General features: G+C 46.2%; 1 protein-coding gene across 1 annotated transcript in view; it reads left to right on the top strand.

The window, feature by feature from the left end:
• The window catches only part of LOC138638067 (mucin-4-like), a 497,598-nt gene that overhangs the window by 207,757 nt on the left and 272,372 nt on the right, over positions 1-17,469 (top strand). The gene's annotated exons all lie outside the window — the stretch shown is intronic.

Here is a 17,469-nt window from a genome sequence, read left to right as displayed (position 1 = left end):
TTCACAAGACTGCACAAAAGAACGCACATCCCTCGACAAGGAAGGCCACCAAAAAGACCTGGCCACCAAGTCTCTAGTACCAAATATTCCAGGATGACCTGCCAACGCAGAAGAATGGACCTCGGAGATGACTCTACTGGTCCAATTATCCGGAACAAACAGTCTTTCAGGCGGACAACGATCAGGTTTATCCGCCTGAAACTCCTGCAAAGCACGTCGCAAGTCTGGGGAGACAGCCGACAAAATCACCCCATCCCTAAGGATACCAGTGGGCTCAGAATTTCCAGGGGAGTCAGGCACAAAACTCCTAGAAAGAGCATCCGCCTTCACATTCTTTGAACCTGGCAGGTATGAAACCACAAAATCGAAACGGGAGAAAAACAGTGACCAACGAGCCTGTCTAGGATTCAGACGCTTGGCAGACTCAAGGTAAATCAGATTTTTGTGATCAGTCAAGACCACCACACGATGTCTAGCACCCTCAAGCCAATGACGCCACTCCTCAAATGCCCACTTCATGGCCAAAATATCCCGATTACCAACATCATAATTCCGCTCAGTGGGCGAAAACTTTCTAGAAAAGAACGCACATGGCTTCATCACTGAGCAATCGGAGCTTCTCTGTGACAAAACCGCCCCCGCTCCAATCTCGGAAGCATTAACCTCAACCTGAAAAGGAAGCGAAACATCTGGCTGACGCAACACAGGAGCAGAAGAAAACCGGTGCTTAAGTTCCTGAAAGGCCTCCACAGCCGCAGGAGACCAATCAGCAACATCAGCACCCTTCTTAGTCAAATCCGTCAAAGGCTTAACAACACTAGAAAAATTAGTTATGAAACGACGATAAAAATTAGCAAAGCCCAAGAACTTCTGTAGACTCTTAAGAGATGTAGGCTGCGTCCAGTCACAAATAGCCTGAACCTTGACGGGATCCATCTCAATAGTAGAAGGGGAAAAAATATACCCCAAAAAAGAAATTTTCTGGACTCCAAAGAGACACTTTGAACCTTTTACAAACAAAGAATTGGCCCGCAAGACCTGAAACACCTTCCTGACCTGCTGAACATGGGACTCCCAGTCATCCGAAAAAACCAAAACATCATCCAAATACACAATCATAAATTTATCCAGATATTCACGGAAAATATCGTGCATAAAGGACTGGAAGACAGAAGGAGCATTAGAAAGTCCAAAAGGCATCACCAAATACTCAAAATGGCCCTCAGGCGTATTAAATGCGGTTTTCCACTCATCACCCTGCTTTATCCGCACAAGATTATACGCACCCCGAAGATCAATCTTAGTGAACCATTTAGCCCCCTTAATGCGAGCGAACAAATCAGTCAACAATGGCAAAGGATACTGATATTTAACTGTAATCTTATTCAAAAGACGGTAATCTATACAAGGCCTCAAGGAACCATCTTTTTTGGCCACAAAAAAAAAACCTGCTCCCAAAGGGGACGAAGATGGACGGATATGTCCCTTTTCCAAGGACTCCTTAACATAATCCCGCATAGCAGTATGCTCTGGCACTGACAGATTGAACAAACGACCTTTAGGAAATTTACTGCCAGGAATCAAATCTATAGCACAATCGCAATCCCTGTGAGGAGGAAGCGAATTGAGCTTAGGCTCCTCAAAAACATCCCGATAATCAGACAAAAATACCGGAACCTCAGAAGGAGTAGATGAAGCGATAGAAATCGGAGGTGCATCATCATGAACCCCCTGACATCCCCAGCTTAACACAGACATCGTTTTCCAGTCCAAGACTGGGTTATGAGTTTGTAACCATGGCAGACCAAGCACTAAGACATCATGTAAATTATACAGTACCAGGAAGCGAATCACTTCCTGATGAACGGGAGTCATACGCATGGTCACTTGTGTCCAGTACTGAGGTTTATTCATAGCCAAAGGTGTAGAGTCAATTCCTTTCAAAGGAATAGGGACTTCCAGAGGCTCCAGACTAAACCCACAGCGGTTGGCAAATGACCAATCCATAAGACTCAGGGCAGCGCCTGAATCCACATAGGCATCGACGGAAATGGATGATAATGAACAAATCAGAGTCACAGACAGAATGAACTTAGACTGTAAAGTACTAATGGCAACAGACTTATCAACCTTTTTTGTGCGTTTAGAGCATGCTGATATAACATGAGCTGAATCACCACAATAAAAACACAACCCATTTTTCCGCCTATAGTTTTGCCGTTCACTTCTGGACTGAATTCTATCACATTGCATTGTCTCAGGTGCCTGTTCAGAAGACACCGCCAAATGGTGCACAGGTTTGCGCTCCCGTAAACGCCGATCAATCTGAATAGCCATAGTCATAGACTCATTCAGACCTGTAGGCGCAGGGAACCCCACCATGACATCTTTAATGGCCTCAGAAAGGCCATCTCTGAATCTTGCAGCCAGGGCGCACTCATTCCACTGAGTAAGCACCGACCATTTCCGAAATTTCTGACAATATATTTCTGCTTCATCTTGCCCCTGAGAGAGAGCCAATAAAGCTTTTTCAGCCTGAATCTCTAGGTTAGGTTCCTCATAGAGCAAACCCAATGCCAAACTGAGGGATAGGAATGCTAGGTTCAGACATAGGAGCATGTACAACAAAATCTTGTATATTTTGAACCTTAGCAGGAAGATTATTCAGGCTGGAAGCCAAACTCTGGACGTCCATGATAAACAGCTGAGGTCAGAGCCATTCAAGGATTAAGAGGAGGTAAGACGCAGCCAGGCTGCAATTAAGGCTATGCAGCAAACTCTGAGGGGAAAAAAAAAAAAAAAAAAAACTTCCTCAGACTACTTTTCCTCCTACTTCAGCCAATACGATTACCACTGTTTGGGCCGGCTATACTGTCATGATCCCAATGGCAGGGGATCACAAAAGGACAAGCACAAAAAACAAAACAAGCTCTAGGGTGATGGAAACTGAGCTGACCACGATCCTGAACCTCAACACACAACTAGCTGTAGCCGGGGAACGTGCCTACGATGATTCTAGACGTCTCGCGCCAGCCGAAGAACTAACTTTCCCTATTAGAAGAAACACAGACCTCTCTTGCCTCCAGAGAAACACCCCACAGAAATAGCAGCCCCCCACATGTAATGACGGTGAAATGAGAGGAAAGCACATACGTAGTTATGAAAACAGATTCAGCAAAATGAGGCCCGCTAAAGCTAGATAGCAGAGGATACAAAAGTGAACTGCGCGGTCAGCGAAAAACCCTACAAAAAACCATCCTGAAATTACTTGAACTCATGTTCCAACTCATGGAACATGAGGAGTAATATCAGCCCACTAGAGCAACCAGCAAAAAGGAATCACATATCTGCAAGCTGGACTAAGACAAAAATTAAGCAAAACGTGGAACAGGAAAATCAAAAACTTAGCTTGTCCTGAAGAATACAGAAGCGGGAAGCAGAGGTAACAAGACACACTGATTACATTGATAGCCGGCGAGGAAATGACAAGAAAGCCAGGTTAAATAGGAAACTCCCATATCCTGATAGAACAGGTGGACACCAGAGACCGCAGAGAACACAAGTCACCCAGTACCATCTGTAACCACCAGAGGGAGCCCAAAAACAGAATCCACTCCTTTCCATCTAAGTCTGTATTCCAAATGGCGCTCCTTCCCTTCCGAGCCCTCCCATGCGCCCAAACGCTGGTTCTCCCCCACATATAGGGTATCAGCGCACTCAGGACAAATTGCACAACAACTTTTGGGGTCCAATTTCTCCTGTTACCCTCAGGAAAATACAAAACTGGGGGCTAAAAAATTATTTTTGTGGGAAAAAATTTTTGTTTTATTTTTATGGCTCTGCATTATAAACTTCTGTGAAGCTCTTATTGGGTCAAAGTGCTCACCACACATCTAGATAAGTTCCTTAGGGGGTCTACTTTTCAAAATGGTGTCACTTGTGGGGGGTTTCAATGTTTAGGCACATCAGTGGCTCTCCAAACGCAACATGGCGTCCCATCTCAATTCCTGTCAATTTTGCATTGAAAGGTCAAACGGCGCTCCTTCCCTTCCGAGCTCTCCCATGCGCCCAAACAATGGTTTACCCTCACATATGGGGTATCAGAGTACTCAGGACAAATTGTGCCACAACTTTTGTGGTCCAATTTCTTCTCTTACTATTGGGAAAATAAAAAATTGGGGGCGAAAAGATAATTTTTGTGAAAAAAAATGATTTTTTATTTTTACGGTTCTGCATTATAAACTTCTGTGAAGCACTTGGTGGGTCAAACTGCTCACCACACCTCTAGATAAGTTCCTTAGGGGGTCTACTTTCCAAAATGGTGTCACTTGTGGGGGGTTTCAATGTTTAGGCACATCAGTGGCTCTCCAAACGCAACATGGCGTCCCATCTCAATTCCAGTCAATTTTGCATTGAAAAGTCAAATGGCACTCCTTCCCTTCCGAGCTCTGCCATGCGCCCAAACTGTGGTTAACCCCCACATATGGGGTATCAGCGTACTCAGGACAAATTGTACAACAACTTTTGGGGTCCATTTTCTCCTGTTACCCTTGGTAAAATAAAACAAATTGGAGCTGAAGTAAATTTTTTGTGAAAAAAAAGTTAAATGTTAATTTTTATTTAAACATTCCAAAAATTCCTGTGAAGCACCTGAAGGGTTAATAAACTTCTTGAATGTGGTTTTGAGAACCTTGAGGGGTGTAGTTTTTAGAATGGTGTCACACAATGGTGTATTTTCTATCATATAGACCCCTCAAAATGACTTCAAATGAGATGTGGTCCCTAAAATAAAATGGTGTTGTAAAAATGAGAAATTGCTGGTCAACTTTTAACCGTTATAACTCCCTAACAAAAAAAAATTTTGGTTCCAAAATTGTGCTGATGTAAAGTAGACATGTGAGAAATGTTACTTATTAAGTATTTTGTGTGACATATCTCTGTGATTTAATTGCATAAAAATTCAAAGTTGGAAAATTGCGAAATTTTCAAAATTTTCGCCAAATTTCCGTTTTTTTCACAAATAAACGCAGGTAATATCAAAGAAATTTTACCACTATCATGAAGTACAATATGTCACGAGAAAACAATGTCAGAATCACCGGGATCCGTTGAAGCGTTCCAGAGTTATAACCTCATAAAGGGACAGTGGTCAGAATTGTAAAAATTGGCCCGCTCCATAACGTGCAAACCACCCTTGGGGGTAAAGGGGTTAAGTAATTTTAACCACAAGTGTCCAAAATTTTACATACCACTGTAGCTGTTCTTGATGTGGGTTGCATTCGTTTTTGCCGCAACTAATGTAAGTAAAACTGAACATTTTATATGGAAAGTTAAATTATTAACCTTACTTTCATGTTATTTGTAAAACAAAAATGTTCTACGAATCTCAGTCTGGTCAAAATTTTGAAAATTGTTTTAGTATTTACTGATATATTGATGAAAAACGTACTAAAAGGGAGCATATTCATTTATGCCGAGTACTGTGTATGCATTTTGCTGCTGCAATCATCCAATATTATACCCTTATAAGCAATCCGAATACAGCGGCCTGTTGTGGGAGTTCGCTTTCATTTATGAACTGGCAAACATCCATCAATGAATGATTTCAGTCATCCATAGGTTTGCGAACTAACATCTCACATAGTGAAGTTGCTGGTTGTGCAGTCACTGCTGTACTGCCTTGTGGAGTCAGCTGCCTATTGAAAAATTATGGTGAATACTCAGCCTCACTGGAACATACACAGCCACAATTATTTCTTGGATAAATATGTTCCCGCTCTCTGCTCTCATGTGCAGAAGAACATAGGGTCCTCTCTTTACTTGTCTTTGAGAACCAAAATGCACTACATAGTAGACATCTGGAGTAGCAACTATGGGACGTGACAATACATTAGTTTCACTACTTACTCGGTGAACAGTACGACAGAAGGTCAAGCCTTCACTACTGGGAGCTATGTCTTTTCCACTGCCAGGCAATGGTTATGTCTCTTCCTTCACTTTCTCCGAATCCTGGTCAACAGATATAAACCCATCCACAACAGGCACAGGACACAATGTTGACACACTGTCCTCATTCTATTCTCTCATGCAAGCTAAAGTGCTGGCAAGTGGTTTTATATGGATGAGAAAAGCCATACAGTAGACAAGTTTCTGCTGTGCATAAAGTGAATATTCTGGCTGGCCCCTCATCAACTATAGCTGGGAGTTGTCATGAGCCAAAATTCCCAAAATATTCAGGCTACCTCACAGTTGGTGAAATAAACTCACACTCCGTGCATGACACAACTTTTGAATTTAATTGCATATTTTTTCAGAAATATACCCGCTTGAGAAAGGTGAAGGCTATCATTGTAAATGTGTCAACTCCTTTTAAACATTCTTCCGTAGTAAAGTACGCACTACTGACTTTACTAAAGCAGCACCACCTGGTTTGCGACCTTACAATCTTCTGAAATTCAATGCTGCATTTCGTTCCTTGCCCCATCCTCATTCTATGCAAAGCGGATTCTGCTGCCACCACTTCCACTGCACATCCACACCAGCCACACATCTCCTGTCTATTCACTACGTTTTATAATGAAATAATGCTTCTGCCAGGGCAGCCATTGCTGGCACTACATTGCTCCCTGTTTCCTTACCTGCCCTGTCCTTTGAGCTTTCTGCCACTGCCATTGCCATTGCAGAGTTATGCCTGTCTATCCACTGTGTTTCATCGTGCTGAACAGTGCTAGTGATGCTGGAAAACGTACTCTCTTGAATTTGCAAAAACGTGAAACAGTTTCCAACATAAGGTTAATTTTTAAAAAGCTTGTTGACAACAAATGATGGCTTCTTCAGTTTGAAAATAGCCTTGCTCCCCAAAAATGTATAATTTTTAAACATCGGTATGAAATGCCTTTGCAATTGCTTAATCATTTTGATAACATCAAACCTGTTGTAGATCCCCAAAAAAGGGATAATTTTTTTTCTCCTAACAGAAGCCACTTCTTCATTTTAAAAAGGGTTGTGAAAAGTTATTGTTTATTCATTTAGACCCCTTTCACACCAGTTTTTTGCCATCAGTCACAATCCATTGGCTCGAGGGATCTGTCGCAGATTGTGAAAAACTGATGTGACGGATCCGTTTTGTCGCCAGATCCGACTAGTGGATCTGACTAATTGGATCCTAAAAAAATCAGATCATGCTCAGTTTTAAAAACAGAATCATTTGATGGACGGCGACGGAGCCATCTCTGTCGTTTTTTCGACATACACAAAAACGTTACTTTGTCCGTTGTCTCTGGCCTCCGGACAAACAATTTTCGATGGATCCGGCGAATGACAGAAGAAACGTGAGGCCATCAGTCAAAATCTGTCGCTAATACAAGTCTATGAGAAAAAACGGATCCGGCGGCATCAGTCGCCGGATCCGTTTTATTCAAAATTCGGCGGAGTGCAACTGATAGCAAAAAACTGATATGTGAAAGAGGACTTAGCAAAGAAAATCACTCCTGATACTCCTCATGCAGGGTAAATGTTTTCTCCACTCAGTGTGAAAAAACCAAGGCTTCTGCCATTTCTACATTCCATAAAAAACACCTTCAAAGCAGGCATCTGCCCCCAAAGAGGGATAATGTTTGAACAGCTTTTTCAATTTAAAAGGAGTCTGTTATCTTGTTTGAGCTTTACAACCTATTAATATGGGTGTTAGGAGTCGAGTTTCCTCTGCTGCACAGGGGGAATCTCGATCCGTGTCTGCTGCAGTCTCCCATTCGGTATCGGCCGCAGTGGGCTCTGCTCAGCGGAGACGTCGCTCCCAGCGTCTCGCTGGGGCTGATTTGGTGCATAGGGTCGTTACTGCCTTTTCTGGCTTTCCTATGGTACCCTGCACTGATCTGCGACGAGCGAGCCTCTCTGGGACTAAGTCCTTGTTTACTCACACTGAGCATGCCCAGGGCAGGGTCTCCCATTGGAGGTCGAGGGCCACATGTTCGGTCACATGCTCAGGTGCTGCAGTACATTCCATTGGTCCTTCTGGAAGATCCTGAAAGGGCAAAACATGCTCAGGTACTGCAGCACTTTCCATTGGTCCTTCTGGAAGGTCCTGAAAGGGCAAAAACTTCAGTAGCAGCTTCCTGTGCTGCAACTATATAAACTGCGCATGACCGCACGGCCATGTGCTAGTATCGTCTTATGCTATATGCTTTGCGCCAATGTGGTCATGTGTTTGAATGTGTTCAGGGACCCAGCTGAAATAAGCCCCTAGAATGCTGGCACCTCCGGCGAGTAGATTGTGTTTAAGTGTGTTCAGGGACCCGGCCGTAATAAGCCCCTAGAATGCTGGCATCTCCGGCGAGGAGTTTTGTATGCATGCATGACCACTCACTGCTCACATCTGGGTAGTTGGCCTGTGCCTCTGTGAAAGTCTAACAGGGCACAGAGCTTTCCTTTCGCGGTTACTCTGTGAAGCTAACAGAGTTGGTATATACCGCCCTATAGAGCTGCCATTATTTAGCAGCAGGTGTTTTCCTGCACGGTGGATCCCGGGTTGCGAACGCACCAATTCCATTTAATAAATTATATATTTGGTGCGTTCCGCCAACCCTAACAGTATACTAGCGCCAGGATCTGGCTAAGTAATGGCGGATGAACAGCGATTGCAGGGGTACATCCAGCTGCTGGAGGGCCGGTTGGCGTCTCTTGAACGTGCAACCTCGGCGGTGGATGTTACTGCAATAGCTGTTCAGGCTGCTAGCGTGGCTGCAGCAGCTTTACCCACTGCCACCTCTGTTCCGACCCTATCTCACCTTCCTTTGCCTGAGAGATACTCTGGGGACAGTATGTCCTGTAGGGGTTTCGTGAGCCAATGTGAAATACACCACGAGCTTCTGGCTGCACGTTTCCCTACTGAGCGGGCAAAGGTGGGATTCATAATCTCTCTCCTGTCGGACAGAGCGTTGGAGTGGGCTACGCCGCTGTGGGAGCGCAACGATCATGTGGTGCGGAGTGTTCCTAGGTTTCTGGACACTCTGAAACAGGTCTTTTTAGGACCTCAAGTCACCCATGATACAGCGCTCCAACTGCTGGCTTTGACTCAGGGTTCAACCATGGTCAGCCATTTTGCTGTTCACTTCCGGACATTAGCGTCTGAGTTGGAATGGCCAGATAAAACCCTCATTCCCGTATTTTGGAGGGGGCTGGCTGACAATGTGAAGGACGCTTTGGCCACTAGGGAGATTCCCGCCACACTGGAGGAGCTCATAGCCGTCTCTACTCGTATTGACCTCCGTTTTAACGAGCGGAGGTTGGAGCGAGCCCAGTGTAGGCAGAGGTTTCGGCTGGCTCCCACCTTCGCCAAACCTTTGGAATCTCCAGTCCAGGCATCCGAGTCACATGAGGCCTTAGAGGTGACACGAGCGGGATCCAAGTCTCAGTCTGCCCGTGCACATAAGGTCCGTCATGTTTGCCAGCAGTCAGGACACCTTGCCTCCAAGGGTCCTCAGCGGTCGGGGAAACGTCAGCGTCTAGTGGCAGTTGGAGGAGGTACACTAGACACGGCGACGTTTGCCTCAAAGTTGTCCTTCAAGGGGACAATTACCATAGGCCCATCCACTCTTATGGTCGAGCTATGCGTGGATTCTGGGGCAGAGGGTAACTTTATATCTTCCGCTTTTGCCCAGCGTCACGCAATACCCTTGGTGATGCTCGCCAAGCCGGTAACCGTTCGAGTGGTAAATGGGTCAACACTACCTTCACAGATTACCCACCAAACCATTCCTTTCACGCTATCTGTGTCTCCATCACATCAGGAGATAATCTCCCTATTAGTCATTCCTGAGGGAATTGATGAGGTCCTGTTGGGGATACCATGGCTTCGCTACCATTCTCCTCATATTGAGTGGTCCTCTGGGAGAATTTTGGGTTGGAGTAAATCTTGCGAGGGTAGATGTCTGAGGGAGTGCGTTTAGGTTGCTACTACACAGGTACCCGCAGATCTTTCCTCTCTCCTCAAGCAATTTTGGTCTTATGCAGACGTGTTCTCCAAAATGGCGGCGGAGACCCTTCCGCCCCATCGCCCTTATGACTGTCCTATTGATCTCTTGCCTGGTGCTGAGCCTCCCCGGGGTCGAGTTTATCTGTTATCTCTCCCGGAGACGGAGGCAATGTCTCAGCACATTCAAGAGAATCTGGCAAGAGGGTTCATTAGGAAGTCAGTGTCACCTGCAGGGGCTGGGTTCTTCTTCGTGCAGAAGAAGAATGGAGAACTGCGTCCATGCATAGACTACAGGGGTCTTAACGCCATCACTAGGGTTGAGCGACCTTTACTTTTATAGGATCGGGTCGGGTTTCACGAAACCCGACTTTTTCAAAAGTCGGGTCGAGTGAAATCGGCCGATCCTATAAAAGAGTCGGGGTCAGGGTCGGCCGAAACCTGAAACCCAATGCAGAGCATTGGGTTTCCATGGTTCCCAGGGTCTGAAGGAGCGGAAACTCTCCTTCAGGCCCTGCGATCCATATTTTAGTGTAAAATAAAGAATTAAAATAATAAATATCGCAATACTTACCCTCTGACGCGCCCTGGTACTAACCGGGAACCTTCCTTCCTTAGAATCAGCCTTCCAGGACCTTGCGGTGACGTCGCGGTGACGTCGCGGCTTGTGATTGGCCACGCGGCCGCCCATGTGACCTCTCGCGCGACCAATCACAAGCCGCGACGTCACCGCGAAGTCACCGAAGGTCCTGGAAGGGCTGATTCTTAGGAAAGAAGGCTGCCGGAAAGAAGCAGGGCGCGTCCGAGGGTGAGTATATTCCTATTAGGTAAATACTCACCCTCGGACGCGCCCGAGTTCTCCAAAAGAGCTGCGGAGACCCTTCCGCCTTACCGCCCCTATGACTGTCCTATTGACCTCTTGCCTGGTGCTGAGCCTCCCCGGGGTCGAGTCTATCCGTTATCTCTCCCGGAGACGGAGGCAATGTCCCAGTACATCCAGGAGAATCTGGCAAGAGGATTCATTAGGAAGTCAGTGTCACCGGCAGGGGCAGTGTTCTTCTTTGTACAGAAGAAGACTGGAGACTTACGTCCATGCATAGACTACAGGGGTCTTAACGCCATCACCGTTAAGAACAAGTACCCACTACCCCTGATATCTGAGCTGTTTGATAGGCTACGGGGAGCGAGGGTATTTACAAAGTTAGATCTGCGGGTTGCTTACAACCTGATTCGCATCCGTGAGGGGGATGAATGGAAGACGGCTTTTAACACCAGGGATGGGCACTATGAATTTCTGGTGATGCCCTTCGGGCTCTGTAATGCCCCAGCCGTTTTCCAAGACTTTGTGAACGACATCTTCCGGGATATGCTCACCACCTCGGTCGTAGTCTATCTGGATGATATTCTCATCTTCTCTCCAGATATTGACTCCCATCGGAGAGATGTTCGCAAAGTCTTCGACCTCTTACGGGCAAACTCCCTCTACGCCAAGTTGGAGAAGTGTGTGTTTGAGCAGGAGTCCTTGCCTTTCCTTGGTTATATCATCTCTGCCCAGGGTTTGGCTATGGATCCTGCCAAGCTACAGGCTGTAATGGACTGGCAGGAACCCCATTCTCTTAAAGCGGTGCAGCGCTTTATGGGGTTCATTAATTACTATCACCAGTTCATTCCACACTTCTCAACTTTGGTAGCTCCCTTGGTTACCCTCACCAAGAAGGGAGCAAATCCCAAGTTGTGGTCAGAGGAGGTCTCCAAAGCCTTTCTCTCGATCAAGTCACACTTCGCTAGCGCTCCCATCCTACATCGCCCCGATGTTGATAAGCCATTTATCTTGGAGGTGGATGCCTCATCCGTTGGTGCTGGAGCAGTCCTTTTCCAAAAGGATGCTCAAGGTCGGAAGCATCCTTGCTTCTTCTTCTCCAAGACCTTCACACCAGCGGAGAGGAATTATTCCATCGGGGACAGGGAGTTGCTGGCCATGAAGTTGGCTTTTTCGGAGTGGAGACATCTCTTGGAGGGAGCTCGCTTTCCCTTCCAAGTCTTCACTGACCACAAGAACTTGGTGTATCTGCAAACGGCCCAGCGGCTGAATTCTCGCCAGGCTAGATGGTCCCTGTTCTTCTCCCGGTTCCATTTTACTCTCCATTTCCTCTCCGGGGAGAAGAACGTTCGTGCTGACGCTCTCTCCCGCTCCATGGTGTCATCAGAGGAGGAGCCTCGGCTTATTGTCCCTTCTGAGAGCCTGAGAACTGTAGCTCCGGTTTCGCTAGAGTCTGTGCCCCCGGGCAAGACTTTCGTACCAGCTAACTTGCGACCGGAGGTTCTCTCTTGGGCTCACTCCTCCAGAGTGGGTGGGCATTTTGGGATCAAGAGGACATCTGAGCTTCTGGCGAGAACATACTGGTGGCCGCATATGGCCCGAGATGTCAAGGACTATATTCAGGCGTGCGTTTCTTGCGCCCAGAATCGGTCTCCTCGGCAACGGCCTGCTGGGTTGCTTTACCCTCTACCGGTGGCAGACAGGCACTGGGAGATGGTCGGGATGGACTTTGTGGTGGGTCTACCCAAGTCGCGTGGCTGCTCCATTATTTGGGTTGTCACCGACCATTTCTCCAAGATGGTGCATTTGGTGCCGCTTCCTCGGTTACCCTCAGCACGGGCCTTGGCGGTGTTGTTCATTAAACACGTTTTCCGTTTGCATGGTATGCCTGATAAGATTGTCAGCGATCGGGGTCCCCAGTTCGCATCTCGGTTTTGGAGAGAGCTCTGCCGTTTACTCAGCATAGAGTTAAACCTCTCCTCTGCATACCATCCTGAGACGAATGGGTTGGTGGAGAGAACCAACCAGACTCTGGTGACATATTTGCGACATTTCGTCTCTGCTAGGCAGGATGACTGGGCATCTTTGCTACCTTGGGCAGAATTTGCCCTGAGCAACGCTGTAGCCGATTCCACTGGTCAAACTCCTTTTCTCCTTAATTACGGCCAGCATCCGCGTGTCCCTGTGTCATCCACCGATTCTAGGGTGGCAGACTGGGTGGTGGAGGCACGTGACATCTGGGACCGCACACAGGATGCCATCCGGGCCTCCAAGGAGAGAATGAGGGTTTCGGCTGATACACACCGGCGCCCCGCTCCGGTCTTTGCTCCTGGCGACTTAGTGTGGCTCTCCGCCCGTACCATCAGGCTGCGAGTTGAGTCCACTAAGTTTGCTCCTCGCTACATTGGCCCGTTTAAGGTTCTGGAACAGGTCAACCCTGTGGTCTACCGTTTGGCTATTCCTCCACGCCTTGGTATCACCGATACTTTCCACGTTTCCCTCTTAAAGCCCGTTCATTTGTCCCGGTTTTCCGAGTCATCTGCTGGGACATCAGGTTCATCCACGGATGAGTTTGAGGTGAATGCTATTGTGGGGTGCAAGGTGGTATGTGGCAAGAAATTTTATCTGGTGGACTGGAAGGGTCAAGGCCCAGAGGATAGAACCTGGGAGCCTGTGGAGCACATTCGGGCTCCGCTGCTTATCGCAGCTTTTGAGCGTAGTGAGGCTCAAGGAGGGGGGGGCCCTAGGAGGGGGGGTAATGTTAGGAGTCGAGTTTCCTCTGCTGCACAGGGGGAATCTCGATCCGTGTCTGCTGCGGTCTCCCATTCGGTATCGGCCGCAGTGGGCTCTGCTCAGCGGAGACGTCGCTCCCAGCGTCTCGCTGGGGCTGATTCGGTGCATAGGGTCGTTACTGCCTTTTCTGGCTTTCCTATGGTACCCTGCACTGATCTGCGGCGAGCGAGCCTCTCTGGGACTAAGTCCTTGTTTACTCACACTGAGCATGCCCAGGGCAGGATCTCCCATTGGAGGTCGAGGGCCACATGTTCGGTCACATGCTCAGGTGCTGCAGTACATTCCATTGGTCCTTCTGGAAGGTCCTGAAAGGGCAAAACATGCTCAGGTACTGCAGCACTTTCCATTGGTCCTTCTGGAAGGTCCTGAAAGGGCAAAAACTTCAGTAGCAGCTTCCTGTGCTGCAACTATATAAACTGCACATGACCGCACGGCCATGCGCTAGTATCGTCTTATGCTATATGCTTTGCGCCAATGTGGTCATGTGTTTGAATGTGTTCAGGGACCCGGCTGAAATAAGCCCCTAGAATGCTGGCACCTCCGGCGAGGAGATTGTGTTTAAGTGTGTTCAGGGACCCGGCCGAAATAAGCCCCTAGAATGCTGGCATCTCCGGCGAGGAGTTTTGTATGCATGCATGACCACTCACTGCTCACATCTGGGTAGTTGGCCTGTGCCTCTGTGAAAGTCTAACAGGGCACAGAGCTTTCCTCTCGCGGTTACTCTGTGAAGCTAACAGAGTTGGTATATACCGCCCTATAGAGCCGCCATTATTTAGCAGCAGGTGTTTTCCTGCACGGTGGATCCCGGGTTGCGAACGCACCAATTCCATTTAATAAATTATATATTTGGTGCGTTCCGCCAACCCTAACAGTGGGCACACAGGTTATAGATAGCTGAAAAAAGTCCTACATCATGCCTTACATCAGATGTTTTTTATTATTATTATTATTACTGCTTATTTATATAGCACCATTAATTCCATGGTGCTGTACATGAGAAGGGGTTACATGAAAATACAAATATCACTTACAGTAAACACAATGACAGACTGATACAGAGGGGCGAGGACCCTGCCCTTGAGGGCTTACATTCTACAGGATTGTGGGGAAGGAGACAGTAGGTCGAGGGTTGCAGTAGCTCCAATGGTATTGAGGTGGCCGTATGGTCTTTACAGGCTGTAAGCTTCTTTGAAGAGGTGGGTTTTCAGGTTTCTTTTGAAGGATCCAAAAGTAGTGGATAACTGGATGTGTTGGGGCACTGAATTCCAGAGGATGGGGGATATTCAGGAGAAGTCTTGGAGGCGATTGGGTGAGGAGCTAATAAGCATAGAGGAGAGGAGGAGGTCTTGGGAGGACCGGAGATTACATTGAGATTGCCTTGTTGCTGTGAAATCCAAACTCCCATTATTATATGTATTGCCTCCTATAGCATCATTGTGTGCCTGTGATGAGGTTTGCATCCTGTAATCTCGTGCCTGCGCCATTCCACTGCCATCATTCCTTTTCAGTGTTACGATACTTCTCTGGGCATTGGTTTCATATTCCAATTGCACAGAAGTTGATGAGCCACCGATATTTCCACTTGCAGTGTTCTTCAGTGTACAGAAACACTGGGAGCAGATACACCAGTGACAAAAACCAGATGTCAGAGTCACACATTGACACATAATATTGGGAGTGCAGAGGCAGAGCTGTCTTCCGAGCAGAGTCCTCCCTATAGCCTGTAAGAGCTAATTTACATAAAGTGATAAAAGTGGATTTCTCAACAACATGGCATCTGATATGAGGCATACAGGTATGACTTTTTTTTTACCCAAAAATATATATAACCTATATGCCCATGTTAAAAGGTTGCATAGTGGTGACAGATTTCCTTTAAGCAGCCTAAAAATTCTGTCTAAAAAAAAAATCAGTTTTGTTAAATAGGATTGCAGTTATTGTCAATTACAATTCGTTTTCCCCTATCGATATAGGTTGATGACACTTACTAAGGCTGCTTTCACATTAAAGAGCTCAGAAGGGGTCCAATACATTCCTAGGAGACAACGGAGTGTGACCCGAATATTGTCCAGACTATTATAGGTGTTTCCGAAATGTGATTCATAGTGACTTTTTGGTGAAAATTTGTCAAAGCCAGCAAATATGATTTTCACACAATCTGCCCAACTCCAGTTAAAACCAAAAACAACAATAACCAGCAGATTGATTGCTCTCCTTGCTGTGTACTGGGCTTCTCTTGATCACATGAGGAGGATAATCGTAGATCGATCCCATTGTGCATTTGTGTATGACCTGAAAATTAACCTCTACAGCCACCAATAATTTGTAATTTATGCCAAGATTTCGTATTTTAGTATAATATCATAACTTATAGCACACCTGATATATATTTTAGATCTCTTATATCTACAGTTAGGGCCAGAAATATTTGGACAGTGACACAAGTTTTGTTATTTTAGCTGTTTACAAAAACATGTTCAGAAATACAATTATATATATAATATGGGCTGAAAGTGCACACTCCCAGCTGCAATATGATAGTTTCCACATCCAAATCGGAGAAAGGGTTTAGGAATCATAGCTCTGTAATGCATAGCGTCCTCTTTTTCAAGGGACCAAAAGTAATTGGACAATGGACTCTAAGGGCTGCAATTAACTCTGAAGGCGTCTCCCTCGTTAACCTGTAATCAATGAAGTAGTTAAAAGGTCAGGGGTGGATTCCAGGTGTGTGGTTTTGCATTTGGAAGCTGTTGCTGTGAGCAGACAACATGCGGTCAAAGGAACTCTCAATTGAGGTGAAGCAGAACATCCTGAGGCTGAAAAAAAAGAAAAAATCCATCAGAGAGATAGCAGACATGCTTGGAGTAGCAAAATCAACAGTTGGGTACATTCTGAGAAAAAAGAAATTGACTGGTGAGCTTGGGAACTCAAAAAGGCCTGGGCGTCCACGGATGACAACAGTGGTGGATGATCGCCGCATACTTAATTTGGTGAAGAAGAACCCGTTCACAACATCAACTGAAGTCCAGAACACTCTCAGTGAAGTAGGTGTATCTGTCTCTAAGTCAACAGTAAAGAGAAGACTCCATGACAGTAAATACAAAGGGTTCACATCTAGATGCAAACCATTCATCAATACCAAAAATAGACAGGCCAGAGTTAAATTTGCAGAAAAACACCTCAAGAAGCCAGCTCAGTTCTGGAAAAGTATTCTATGGACAGATGAGACAAAGATCAACCTGTACCAGAATGATGGGAAGAAAAAAGTTTGGAGAAGAAAGGGAACGGCACATGATCCAAGGCACACCACATCCTCTGTAAAACATGGTGGAGGCAACGTGATGGCATGGGCATGCATGGCTTTCAATGGCACTGGGTCACTTGTGTTTATTGATGACATAAGAGCAGACAAGAGTAGCCGGATGAATTCTGAAGTGTACCGGGATATACTTTCAGCCCAGATTCAGCAAAATGCTGCAAAGTTGATTGGACGGCGCTTCATAGTACAGATGGACAATGACCCCAAGCATACATCCAAAGCTACCCAGGAGTTCATGAGTGCCAAAAAGTGGAACATTCTGCAATGGCCAAGTCAATCTCCAGATCTAAACCCAATTGAGCATGCATTTCACTTGCTCAAATCCAGACTTAAGATGGAAAGACCCACAAACAAGCAAGACCTGAAGGCTGCGGCTGTAAAGGCCTGGCAAAGCATTAAGAAGGAGGAAACCCAGCGTTTGGTGATGTCCATGGGTTCCAGACTTAAGGCAGTGATTGCCTCCAAAGGATTTGCAACAAAATATTGAAAATAAAAATATTTTGTTTGGGTTATGTTTATTTGTCCAATTACTTTTGACCTCCTAAAATGTGGAGTGTTTGTAAAGAA

The sequence above is a fragment of the Ranitomeya imitator genome, chromosome 5 (assembly GCF_032444005.1).
Source record: "Ranitomeya imitator isolate aRanImi1 chromosome 5, aRanImi1.pri, whole genome shotgun sequence".
Lineage (NCBI taxonomy): Eukaryota > Metazoa > Chordata > Amphibia > Anura > Dendrobatidae > Ranitomeya > Ranitomeya imitator.
The sequence above is the reverse complement of the archived record's forward strand: the minus strand, read 5'-3'. Positions and strand labels throughout refer to the sequence as shown.